This window comes from Chelonia mydas, chromosome 22 (genome assembly GCF_015237465.2).
Source record: "Chelonia mydas isolate rCheMyd1 chromosome 22, rCheMyd1.pri.v2, whole genome shotgun sequence".
Lineage (NCBI taxonomy): Eukaryota > Metazoa > Chordata > Testudines > Cheloniidae > Chelonia > Chelonia mydas.
Window position 1 is genome coordinate 1,804,215 of NC_051262.2, and position 14,129 is coordinate 1,818,343.

Consider the following 14,129-nt stretch of genomic DNA (forward strand, 5'->3'; position numbering starts at 1 on the left):
GTACGGTTTCAATTAAGGAGCAAGGCTATGAGGAGCTGGTCGGTGAGGAGTGGGGCGCAGAGGGGAGTGGGAGCGGGGGCCTCTGCTATAGCAGCTTTCTCACATGCCAGAGCTGTGCAGCCCAACATATATCAGTGCGTTCAGCTCTGCAGGCTTTTTCAAGCAGATTTACAGCCACCAGATGATCCGTCCTGTCCTAGGGGCTGATATAGGGCCCCACTGGCATCCCACAGCCATGCTGCCCCGGCCCCCTCTGCCAGATGTGCATGCAGCTCCTGAATTAATGTCACCGGTCCCACAGCCAGCTCGGGCTCCAGAGCGGCAGGTGCCCTGCTGTGAGCAAGCTGAATGAACCGACGGCAGCAGCACCCACAACGGCAGAAGGGCATGCCTCTAGTGCCAGAGCCGCACCAGGGGAATTGGGAGGGGTGAAGCTCACAGATTTGGGTTGGATAAGCCCCCAGAAGTGTCTCTGCACCTTTTGTCTCTCCAGCATGGGGCTCAGGGGCTGGAAATCTCCTGACCGCAAGCTCCCTTGGGAGACTCCTGGGATTTGCTGCTTTGGTCCAGCCAGAAATGCCTCAAGTAATAGCCACTCCCCTGGTATCCCTGCAATTCCACTCTGCTCCCCATGGCACACGTCTGGTGGGAGCATAGGCTGATGGCTAAGGGACGTCCACACAGCCCAGGGCCCCGGCCAGCTGACTTGGGCTCACCCCAGTGCCCTCTGTAGACAGAGCTATGACGGTGTGGCTCGGGTGGAGCTCTGGTTCTGAAGTGCACTCTTCACCCCCCTGCCCCCCCCCCCGGCTCAGAGCCCAAGCTCCAGCCCCGTTAGGGTCTCTTAGGGGACATCTACACCGCAATTAAATACCGATGGCGGGCCTGGGTCAGCTGATTCAGGCTCACAGGCCTCGGGCTGCGGGGCAGTAGACTGCAGGCTCAGGCTGTTGTAGCCCCGCAGGCCGAGCCCCCAGCACCCGAGTCAGCAGACCCGGGCCAGCCATGGCCATGCTGCAGGTCTTTGATTCCCATGTAGACACACTGCGCCTGACTCCAAAGTGCTCACGGAGCCCTAGTGTTTACTGAGTGAATATGAGGCCGACAGAGAGGGCTGTGCAGGAGGGATTGTCAACTGCCCATGACAAACCATGGGCCCTGCTACAGACCCGTGGCTGGGAACCACGCACAGTGAGACATGCAGGAGAGCCTCAGAGTTACAAACCCCAGGGTTACGCACTGACCAGTCAACCCCACCCCTCGCTTGGAACCGGAAGTACGCAACCGGGCAGCAGAGACAAACAAAAGCTAATACCGTACAGTATGGTAAACGTAAACTGCTAAAAAAAAGAAAGGGAAAGTTTAAAAACAAGATCTGACATGGTAAGGAAATGGCTGCTGTGGTTGTTTCATTTAGATGGTTAAAAATCAGCTTTTTTTCTTCTGCATAGTAAAGTCTCAAAGCTGTATTAAGTCAATGTTCAGTTGTAAACTCTGGAAAGAACAACCAGACCGTTTTGTTCAGAGTAATGAATATTTTAGCATTACGAACGCCCTCCATTCTCGAGGTGTTTGTAACTCTGAGGTTCTACGGTAGCACTGCACGCAGCGCTGGGGGGGCGGGGGGCTGGCGGGGGGATGGTTTCTATGCTGCATAGTGATGACTAAGCTACAATCACAGGCTCTTGTTTGTAGCTTCCAAAGAGAATTGTGATGTGTGTGCAGCTGCCCGGTCTGGCATGTGGGCATGTGAGAATGTGTGTGTAAAATGAATGACATTGGGCATGTGAATGTGTGTGTGTATGCAATGAGTCACAATGGGTGGGGAGGGTGAGTGAGAGATGCTGGGCTTTGTGTTTTCGCATGGAAACCCCAGATCACACACTTTATTCCTCAGGGTTGCAATGCCCTGCATCCTCAGGAGAAGCTCAACGTCTTGTTTTCTCACCTGTTATCAACTCCCCGTCTCTACTCCGCAGCATATCACAAAATCAGATTCTGAGGGCCAGGGGAGCATCCTGCGCAGCCCTAGGCTCAGGTGGGCTGAGAAGCACCCCATACAGCCCTAGACTCTGTGGCCCTCTGGAATCACCCCACACAACCCTGAGCTCTGAGGATCGAGAAACCAGCAGCCCAAATGGCTCTGGGGGTCCATGGAACAGCTCCCCATGTGGTCCTGGGCTCTGAGGGTCCAGAGATTGGAGCCCCGGGCAGCCCTGTAACATCCTCGGTATTGCCATTCCTAGTTTAATTATATCAAATAATATTTTAAATGCTGCCATAGAAGACTTTCCAGCCAAAATAGACCCTTACCCCCAAAGTTCCATGAACCAGCTCCATGCTCCAGTCAGAGAAAGGGAGTGGGTGGACAGGGCTGGATGGAGTAGCAGGGGTCAGGATATAAAGGCATTAGCAGAGCTGCCGTAGATGTTTAATCCCTCCTCATCAGTCAGTCTCTTGGGATTGTTAATCATTTTTGTTTCCCACCTTTGAGTTCCCCTGAGTTTGCACCACTCATATATGGAAGGGCCCATAACTGAAGGGGATAGCCCAGGTGCAGAGTCTTTACGCCTGCCCATCCCTTCCCTCTCCAGGCAGCTCCACTTTAGATGCTACAGGGCTGCACTTTGTGACATGGCCCCAAGGCCTCTTGCTCTCCCTACACATTGTAATCCTTAGTCGGTGTCTGGGAGTGAAAAGGTTCAGTTCCTGGCCTTGGCCTAGGGTCATGGCACATGAATTCCAAGCAGTAAGGTATTGAAAACACAAGCAGGATCATATGAAAAATTCCAGTTACACAAACACAGAGAAGGGGTATTATTTGCACTCATTTCATCCCAGATTAGGTGAGTTGTCTATTAATCTGCTTTTAGGTTAATCTCCCAGCACGATATTACATATTCAAATAGAGAGAAGTTTTGCGTGGATTTGGTCCCATTTGATGAGAATATCTGATACATGATTTCATAATGTATGTGTTCCAGTGAATAATAATCGCGCCGGGGGGGGCGGGCTTTCGCTCACCCTGGCAGTGGGACACTTGGCCAAGGGCACAGGTATGGCTCAAACACTGCTGATTTGGAACTGAAACCAAAGCCAGATGTTTGGCTATTTCTAAACATCTGTTTGAAAACAGTACAATAGAGACAAGGCCTGGCCACACGCTGCTTACAGAGCTGCCATGTTGACTCAACTAAATTAAAAGTTGTTGAAAACCATGTGGGCAGCATAACAATACTGGTTCCAGCCATGGCCTAGGGAAAGTAGATGATGATTAAGTAGCAAAACCCATTAGGGACCAAGTACAATTGGTCACTGCCGCCAGACTCCTCATCCTCCATAGAGCTGAGAGCCAAGATCAGGAACGGCATTGGAGAATCAATGCCTTGAGTTTCAGCTTGGCTTGGCTTGGCCTTCCCCAGTAGCCTGTGAGAGGTGCTCCAGGGCTCCGAGCAGAAAGGCAGGGAATGCAGGGAAGAACTAGCTTGGAATCGTTTGGGATTCCCGTTCTTGCTGCACACAGTCTCCACCCCTGCCACCAAACCCCTCCAAATTCCCCCAGCCTCTCCACCACTTCCCAGACTTCCTGTCTACTGCCCTGGTGCATATGCAGAGCTATGACCCAGCCTGAGTCGACTGGCCGGGCTCTTCTTGCTAGAGAACGGGTCAAACCAAGCCCTGGATTGTGCATTCCCTGGAATGGGATCCATTTGCTGTTATAACAGTCGGCCTGAGTCTGACAGCCAAGCGGAGCTGTTCCCTTCTGGCACGTTATCACCAGTAACAGAGACTCTGCAGGCCAAACAAGCCCTCAGTTACTCCTGTGCATGCTCATTAGCCTCCAGAATAAGCCCCTTGTTTTAAGGCACCATCACTCTTCACGCCCCAGCTACTGGAGAACGATGGCTACTCAGGCCGTGCACTGGCCTCTGACCCCGTCATGCTTTTGTAATAATACGATAGGGGAAAGCTATGGGTTGGTTATAAGTATAACGCTTCTGGCGGGTAGAGTTGGCAGCAACAAGGGCCAGGTTCAATATGCAGAAGTTCCTCTTAACAATATAACACAGAACTGGCTTGAGCCCCCACCCAGTAACCTGGGAAAATTTACCACCACCCCTGAGCGCCTCTCAGAGGCAACACTTCCCCTTTCACAAACAGAGTCTGTGTATAGCAATAGAAAACTTCTCTTAGAAGGGAGAGGGAACCCAGCATTCATTTGGGAAAACACGACAACCACATGCAAAAGCATGTTACCATAAGCAAAGTAGACCCCACAGTGTCCCTTGCCTCAGTTTCCCACCTGGCAGTGGGAAAGTCCGATGAGCGAATGTCCCTTTAATGCATCAGTCCTGCTCCCCCTGCTGCACCCCCTCACAACTGGCTGTCCTTGGTCAGCGTACAGAGGGGCGTTCACGGGGTTCACCTCTCACCACGGGGGGGTGGTACCAAGCAACACCTCCACTGCTGCCTCCGCAACTGGCTGCCGGCTACTGCTGCTTCTCTGCCCGCGGCCCCTGCTCGCTGGGCGAGTGACCCACTGGCCCTGCGCTGCCTTCCAGCAGATGGCCCCGACCCACCACCGCCATGCTGGCAGCTCAGGGAGGCTAGTGGCCTCAGTCCCACTTCCTGGGGTAGCTGCCTGGGGAGGGGAGTTCCGAATAACTGCCCCTTTCCTCCCCCCGTGCAGAAGGGGGTCGGTCTGATTCCATCGCTTGTGCCCAGGACAGTGGGTAGGAGGCTGATGAAGGGGGGTGGGGCTCTCCCGTGAGTCACCAGTGCAGGTGTAACCCTTCTGCCCGTCAGAGTCGGCAGCAACAAGGGCCGGGTTCAGTATCTAGGGGATCCATTCCAATAACACAATGCAAACCGGCTCGAGCCCCCACCCAGTGACCTGGGACAAACATATACCACCCCCGCTGGGCGCCTCCAAGAGGCAATACTTCCCCTCTCACAAGCACAGAGTCTGAGTGTAGCAAAAAGCCTTTTAATAACAGAGAGAAACAATGTGGCATTATGTTGGGGAAACACCACCAACAGGATTCATAACACAACCCATGAGCAAAAAACCCACCCCAAGCAAATCGGGGCGTGTCCTTTCCCTTTGGTTCTTGAGTCCAGCAACCCCAAATCACCCAAAGTCCCAGATTTCTAATGACCCAAAAGTCTCAGTCCCTGGTCAGGGCAGCCCCAGAGTTCAAAAGTTTATCTGCAGAGTTTTACCTCCCAACCTGGGTAGAGATGGGGGGGGGCTTTAAGGGGCACCTTACATGGTCCAAAGCTGATGGCCCCACATCTCCATGGGGCGCCGCTCTGCCAGCCGCCCCATGAGCTGCTCTAGGCATCCGACAAACTGCTCTGCTCTGCTCCACCAGCCGCTCTGCTCCACAAGCCGCTCTGCTCGCCGTCCTGCACACTGCTCCACCATATATCTTCAGGCTCCCCCACTACTTAACACAACACTCAGTGATTTCAGCTCTTAGTAAGTTTAGCTCTTTTGTGATCGTAGCTCATAGTAGGGGAGCCTCAGTGCGGGTGCACCATTAGCCCAAAGGGAATTCAGCTCAGCAGCCGGTAACTAGACTTCTAATAGAATCAAAATTAGCTCTGATAATCCACAGTGGAGAGAGGAAGAAGTGCAATTAGCATGTAAGGCCCTCACCAGGAAACCCATACCACCAAGTATTAATACATATCCACAACCTCTCTCCATTCACAGAGTTTTGGAACCCATGTCCCTTGCCTAGCGAGCGCTACTTAGTTGATGGCGAGTCCCTCCATCATAACAAAAGGCCAAGTGCAGTTCCACTGTCCTTGATTCCCATAATCAGGGTAATAACAATTTATTCTTCGTGCCCCAATAACAGAGACACTGGGGATCCCACAGCAGCCAAAGTGACCATTTGGGCAGCTATGGCGTCATTCTAGGTGGGGTGGGTGTGCCTATGCAAATGAGATCAGCCCCTGAAGTTCTTTTCCACAACTTGCCACACCTCACCACCAGATGTCAGGGTGGAGCTCATCCTGACTCTGCTTACACAGGTATCCTGCTCCTAGAGACAAGCCTTTCTTGGAAGAGCTCTGTGCCTTCTCTGCTCCAGAAATAACCAGGTCTGGAGTGTTCCCATCCTGCATCTGTCATCTACAGGACACTGAGGTTTGCTGCATCCTTGAATGGCAGGGGCTGTGTTCAAATGCTGACTGGGTTTGGTTTTCTTGGTTTCTTCTTACACCTGGTGTGACCTAAGCCCCACCAACAACCCCCTGTGAGGGGGGCTTTGGGGCTAGCACATTAGTCAGTGAACTTGCTCTGCTTGAGTAAAGCTTCATGTATGCACCCCGAATAGCTAATAGTCCAGTGGTTAGAGCACTTGTGGGAGACTCCGTCTCAGGCTCTGGGCTGAATCAGTACTCTAGCCACCAGCCGATTGGCTATTGATGGGCTGGGTCTCTCTCCTTGCCCAGAAATTCCATCCTGGACCTGTGAAACCCTTGTTGATGAACGTTTGTTGAAATTGGCAAATTCCTGTGAAAAGCTTTGGCTTCAACCATCAGCATGTTCTGACAATAGTGTTTCATTGAAAAATGTCCAGCCAGTTCTAGATATGAGGCCCTTCCATAGCATCATAAGAAGATCTCAAAGCACAATAATTAATGAAGTCTCACTGTTCTAATTTAGTCTTTATTCATCTGCAAGATAGGGATTTACTGTTTATTCCCATTTAGCAGATGGGGACATCAAAGTATAGAAAGGCGAAATTATTCTCCCAGGTTCACTTAGTGAGTGAGTTATGGAGCCAGAAATGGAACCAAGAATTCCCAGTCAAGTGTTCCAACAACTCAGCCATACTCTTCTCAGTGCCAGTGGTACAACAGATGCTAATTCAAGTACGGTTATGAGGCCCTAATGTTACAAGGTAATACAGGTGGATGGGGTGCGCCACACATGTGCAGAGGCTTGCGGGCACCCATCAGTTTGGACGAGTGGGCTTAAATCTGTATACTTTATCACTGGGTTTGTTTCCTGATTATCTGGTATGTATTTTAAAACAAACAATATGGCTGAATACATGGATAAATAGGACTAGTTGGACATACAGCTGTTCAGTCAAGTCTTCAACCATATTTTCTGTCTTGTTTTCCTTTTAATATGGAAAACTTGCAAAAACCAGTGGATGTTCTCACATATCAAAAGGACACTGCTGAAGTGTTCCAAATAGAGTTTTCAGGTACCTAAGGTGTTTTCATGGTTAAAGTTGCCACCCTCCACCAAAATCTGAAATTCTACCCCGACCAGCTTGCCTGATTCAACTCAGGATCAGCACCTTGCTTAATGCCACAGCACTGAGATATAGTTATAGTGAAAACAACAATATGTTTATTATCAAAGAGTCACAATTCAAGAGATAGTGAGTAAGGATCATGGAAACATAAGGATTACATAACACGCTTTCTAGAGACTACGGCCTTGTCTACTTTACAGTGCTGAAACTTTCTCGCTCAGGGGTGTGAAAAAACACCCCCTGAGCGATGCAAGTTTCAGTGCTGTAAAGTGGCAGTGTAGACAGCGCTGGTAGTTACTCCCCTCGAGGGGTGGGTTTTTTTACAGTGCTGGGAGAGTTCTCTCCCAGTGCTGGTGCTGCGACTACACAGCTGCCAAGCGCTTTAATGTTGGTAGTGAAGACATACCCTAAGCTTAACTATTAGGTTAGCCGCCTGTCTAATGAAGTTTATCTTGTGCAAAGCCTTTTGCAGTGTCTTCAGCCAAGGCTGGTTGTGATCCTGTTTTCATTAATGTAAACACACTGCCTGTTTACTTCCTAGGTGCAGGGTGTTTCCTTTGTTCCCCAAATATAGTCTAGCAAACCTTTAACATGCATCTCAAGATAAGCTTCTCTTCCTGCACTGTCTCTCTCTACCCAGGGCTGGCTCCAGGCACCAGCTTTCCAAGCAGGTGCTTGGGGCGGCATTCAGAATGGGGCAGCAGTCCGTGTCCCACGGTGGCAATTCGGCAGCAGCTCTGCCCCTGTCTCTACCTGTTAACACCTTGCTGGAATTCTTACAATCCTTCCTCTGCATTCACCTCACATGGGTGATGAGAGACTCACTGTGAATGAGACACTTAATTTACATCTCAACAGAGAGACAGGTGAATAAACACCTTTTGTGTGACAGGAAACCTGTTTCTTCACTTCTGCTGTGATACAGACTCCAAGGACACATTCCCAGTGTGCACGCAGCGCCCTGCACAGTATCTCTACATCCCTTGCACAATAGTAACAATGGCCTGAGTGATGCTGGCTTTCAGTTAACCCCTCAGACAACATTCTTTGCTGAGTCACGCTGTACAGACCAGAAAGAGGACATCCTTTTAAACCTCTTGTCAGTTGGCATTGAGGAGTTCTTGGGTCATGATCTTAGAATAGAATCATAGAATCTCAGGGTTGGAAGGGACCTCAGGAGGTCTAGTCCAACCCCCTGCTCAAAGCAGGACCAAATATCCAATTTTTGCCCCACATTCCTAAATGGCCCCCTCAAGGATTGAACTCACAACCCTGGGTTTAGCAGGCCAATGCTCAAACCACTACGCTATGAGCTGATTAGGAGACGTTGGGCCAATTCTGTTCTTGTTTACATCATTGTAACCCTAGTGAAATCTGGCCCATGTCATCATCATCACTTAGTGTACGACTCATGATTACAATTCGTTGCTGTATTTTCCAGCAGCAACATAGAATATCAGGGTTTGAAGGGACCCTCAGGAGGTCATCTAGTCCAACCCCCTGCTCAAAGCAGGACCAATCCCCAATTTTTGCCCCAGATCCCTAAATGGCCCCCTCAAGGATTGAACTCACAACGGGCCAATGCTCAAACCTATCCCTCCACCCCACTGAGCTAGTTCTGCGAGAGGAATTATCTGAGCCTGAAAACATGCTGCTGAGCCATACTACATCTGTCAGAGCCAGCAAGAGAGGGTTTGTTATTGCTGGCAAGGCCGATCTATTCGGGAATTCTTTCTTGGACATATGGCTAATATTTCAGATATGCCTGATTGATGCCTAATGTTTGCATCTTTTCCTTCCGCCTCAATGCAGAGTATTCAGTTGGTATAAATAATAATAAAAATCATGTTAAATGTGAACGTGAGCTGGGGGCAATTTGGCTCAAAAGGCAGGCAGGTCTCCTCTTTATCAGTAAATACACACCTCAAGCCTTTTCAGATCTGGAGCATTAAGACTCTCACAGCTCCTTAGCAGCCCCCCATCATGATTAGACATTTATAGGGAGGTTTTACAATGCAGACTATTGCCATGAGGCTGTGTGTGTGTCTGTGAGAAAGAGATACATGGCGTTTTGAAGATCTGGCACTGGAGAGGAATGAATCAAAACAGAAAACAGAAAAGCACTGAGCTTTCTTACAGACAAGCCTTCCCAGTCCTGCAATTAAAATGTCAGTGCAAACGCCATAAACAAATGGTGCCCTTCCCGGGGAGCCACACTGGGACCTTTCTGAAGCTCTGTGTCACACAGCAGCAGCACCATCTAGCGACCAAAGAATGTAACATTTCATTTCTTTTTTCGCACCCTCCTTGATTTCTGGGCAGTTAGTAATTCCCAGGACTGTTGCAGTATGTTCTCTTGCTGGTGCCCTTATTGCACAGGACTACAGTGTATCCTCCATAAAAGAGATGCTGGGTTGGAAGCAACTTCAGGGCTCAGATGCCATTGTGGAGACTTCGTCCAAGAGGGGATGCAGTGGGACTCGGACTGGAGCATCCTGTCCAGTGAACTCTCAATGCACCTGACTGACCCTAGTGCAGAGGGGAGGGCCTGGTTGTGTTGGTGAGGCTGCCAGATTGGGTCCTCTTTTCATAGCCAGCATATGAATCCACAAGTAAAGTAACAGTGTCACCCCTAGGGGAGCTTTCGCTTGCCTCTGAGAGGATGCAGCTTTGTGTTCTGCTTGTCATTACACCTCCCCCTGGAGAAAGCGAACCGTGCAATGCTAACAAATGTACACCAGTCTGGCGTGACCGCCACAGGCTACAGGGGGCCAGCTCTTGCTCTCACACACTCTTTTTAATTTTACACATTGGCAGTAACAGGAAACTATGCTAAGGCTACTCAGTGGTTCTCAACCTGAGGCCCGTGGGCTGCTTGTGGACCAGTCAGCACCAGGGCCGGCTCCAGGCACCCGCTTTCCAAGCAGGTGCTTGGGGCGGCAGTGAGAACGGGGCGGCCGGCTGTGTCCCGCGGCGGCCATTCGGCGGCAGCTCCGCCGTTCTTCCCGCCGCGGCGGCTTTCGGGCGGCAGCTCCACCGCTGTTGTGGAGGTGGCAATTCGGCGGCGACTGCTTGGGGCGGCAAAATTGGTAGAGCCGCCCCTGATCAGCACAGAGCTGAGGCCCATGTGACATCCTCAGGGCCATACTAACAGTACTGGATGCAGCCCACAATGGTCAACAGGCTGAGAACTGCTCTACACGCACTATTGCCAGGAATCTGATCCCGCTTCAGAGCTTGCTGCGCCTCCAGCCCCTCTAGCAGTCCGTCCCTCAGAGCTCCCCGCCTCCAGGGTTTGGGCCTCAAGCCTTTACTTCCCACCGGAAGAAAACAATGGTTACTCACCTTTGTAACTGTTGTTCTTCGAGATGTGTTGCTCGTATCCGTCCCAATTAGGTGCGCGCGCGCCACGTGCACGGCTGTCGGAAATTTTTCCCCTAGCAGCATCCGTCAGGTCGGCTGTGGAGCCCCTGGAGTGGCACCTTCATAGGGCTCAAGATACACCCCTGCCGACCCGGCGCCCCTCAGTTCCTTCTTGCCGGCTACTCCGACGGAGGGGAAGAGGGCGGGTTTGGAATGGATATCAGCAACACATCTCAAAGAACAACAGGTACAAAGGTGAGTAGCCGTCTTTTCTTCTTCGAGAGCTTGCTCATATCGATTCCAATTAGGTGACTCCCAAGCCTTCCCTAGGCGGTGGGGTCGGAGTGAAGGAGTGAAGATTGTAGCACCGCTCTACCGAAAGCTGCGTCATCTCTGGTGTGCCGGACGATGGCGTAGTGAGAAGTGAAGGTATGCACTGAGGACCAAGTTGCTGTCCTGCTGGCCCAGGAACGCCGCTGTTGAGGCCTGGGCCCTAGTGGAGTGCGCGGTGAGAGCTGGGGTCGGCACGCTGGCCAGCTCATAGCAAGAGCAGATGCAGGCCATGATCCAGGAGGAAATCCTTTGAGAGGAGACTGGGAGGCCCTTCATCTGGTCCAACACCGCAACGAAGAGCTGGGTTGATTTCCTGAATGGCTTAGTGCACTCAGTGTAGAAAGCTAGGGATCTGCGGACATCGGGGGAACGCAGCTGCTGCTCCCGGGGACCAGCGTGATTTTTAGGGTAAAAAACGGGCAGGAAAATATCCTAGCTGGTGTGAAAAGCCGACACCACCGTGGGGAGAAAGGCCGGGTGCAGCCTGAGCTGTACCTTATCCTTGTGGAAGACCGTGTAGAATGTAGAAGGCTTCCGGCACCCATGGTTCAGAGGTGGCCAACCGGGAACCACCAGACTGTGCACCTTGGGCCTGGTGGTATGCCCACGGGGTCCAGAACGACCACTGGGTGGGTCCCCTGCCTGGGCGCCTGCCATGGCCATGCCCCCGCATCAGAGAGTGGCCACAGTCCAACTAGCGGGGATCCCGGTCCGAAAACCTCAGTCCTGTTTCTGAACCCGAGGAACGAGAACTGGATTGTGAGGGCCAGGGCAGCACTAAATGAATCTGTGCCGGTGAGCAGCCATGAGGAGAAGGGGAGCAGTGCCGCAAAGCTGGGGCGTGGTGCTGGGACCTGGAGCTGTACCGTGGCCTGGAGCTGTGCCAAGATGACCAAAAGTGCTGGGATTGGTGCTGGGTCCAGGATCTGCTCTGCAACGGCGACCGGCAGGCAGAGCAGCACCATGATTGGGAGTGCCAGCGCGAACCGGAGCGGTGCCGCGATTGCGACCAGCACCATGAGTACAACCGGCGGCGCGATGGAGAGTGGTGCCTGGACTTCGAGTAGTGCCGGGAACGGTGCCAGGAACGGGAACGGTGCCAAGGCTTGACCACTGGTGCCGATGGTGCCAATGGGTGGATCAATGCCGGCTTGCCCTGAGACGGTGCCATCCGCAGGGGCACTGGGGGCTTGGCGTGGAGTGGAGGAGACCCCGATGCTGTCATGGTGATGAGGTCCCTCGCCACTGCAAATGTGTCTGGGGTAGAAAGCAGCTGGACTTCCACCACGCTGCGGGTTGGGGAGTCCGGCGGCACCGGACTCAACGGTTCCCCCTGCAGGCCTGGAGCTGATGGTGCCGCAGCTATGACCTTTGCTCCTGGGCGCTCCCCTCCGGGATGCACCCCAGTGGCTGGCTCCAGGGAATTCGGTCTCTGCCCCTCTTCTCCGGCTTTTGGTGCCACTTTAGTCCCGGGGAGCGGGAGTGGTGCCAAGCCCGTGTCACCGACGGCGGTGCCGGGGAGCGGTGGTGCCGCGGATCTCGGTCAGGGACTGCCTCCCCTGCCGCCGCCGGGGCACTGTGCACCGAAGAGCTCGGTGCCGGGTCCTGCCGCGCCGAAGGAGGCTGGGGACTAAGTGCCGCCTCCATAAGGAGCTACTTCGGCAAATAATACAGTAACAAGCAGCTGGACATGTCCTGTCATAAACGGTTAGGGACCTCTTCCTTACCCTTCACCGCTCCGTGCTGCAGAAGTGCCAGCCTGAGGTGGTCGGGGGTGAGGAAGGCCCAGGGAGGATTGCCTCAGGGAGCTCTTCCCAAATCAGTCTATTGGGCAAGGAGGGAGATGGTGGTTTGTCCTCCTGCAATGGCATTGTCAACAGTTCCACTCCAAGCCCCACCTGTCCGCTGGGACCTCCCCTCCGAAGAGGACCTAGACCTCTGCACTGCTTCTGGATCCATCAGGCTCTTCCCAGTTCAGGGAGGCATGTGCTGCCAGGGCTTTTTCAGCTGCTGTTTCTCTAGGACCCACACAGAAGCCATTTGGTGCGGGGGGAGGAATGGGGAGTCAAATGCCCCCCCAGATTGGCCTGCCGGGGGCGGGGAGAGAGAGGGGCTCTCCCTGGCAGCTGGGCAGGGAGCAGGACAGAGCCGCATCTGCGGCCCTCTCCCTGCCTGGGCTTGGCCGCTGGGGGCGGAGTGGGGCCCGGGGACAGGGGCTGAGCGAGCCAGAAACATGATGGGGAGGGGAGAGGGGACTCTAGCTCGCTCACCCCTGTCCCTGGCAACTGGGGCGGTAGCGGGCCGCCCCCCCACCAGGCCCCGCTGCAGGGATAGGGGCCCAGCGAGTTGGAGCCCCAGTCCCTCCCTCCGGCAGCCGAGCCCAGGCTGCCTCCCAGCCAGGCTCTCTCAGGCAGAGCGGCTCTGTCCCGCTCCCTGCCCGACTGCCAGGGACAGCGGGTCGAACTTGCTTGGGGGAGAGGGGGAGGAACAGGGAGAGAAGGACAGAACCCCCCGGACCCCTCCCTGCAGGTAACGTGGTGGCCCTGGCTGGGCGGGGGGTGTCACTCGGCAGGGGAGACACGTGGGGTGGTCACACGTCCTCCCCTCTAACTTGTGCCCACCCAGTCGTAATTTATCCCAGGGTGGGTGGGGGACAGTAGCGGCAGTGCAGCGATTGGATTTAGCCCTCTGAGTGGGAGATAAAGGGTCCATTGGCATGTAACAGGTGCTGGTGTCTTAACAGGGACACATCAACTCCCCTCACAGACACTTTGCCTCCCCAGAAGGCTTCCATGGTATTTCCCCAGCTGTGCGGATCCCACGTCCTTGTGAGCATGGGGAGGGTGGCTGGGGTTAAAATAATGGAACAATGAATGCTGAGACATCTGCCAGGCTGGGACCCTACCTGTGGACTTTCCCATGAGCAGGGATTCCCGTTCACAGCCTGACATCATCTCCTGCCTAGAGCGAGAAGAGGAGCCCTTTGTCCCAGCTGCCCAGGACCTTGAGGAACCAGAGATCCCGAGAGGCATCTACACAGGGGAGGGATGGGATAAAGCACTTCCGAACCCACGGACGAGTGAAATGAAACGTTGGGACCCTGGGAAAGCAGCGTGAGTGCCCCTAGCTCTACCTCCTCTGGTGAGCTCT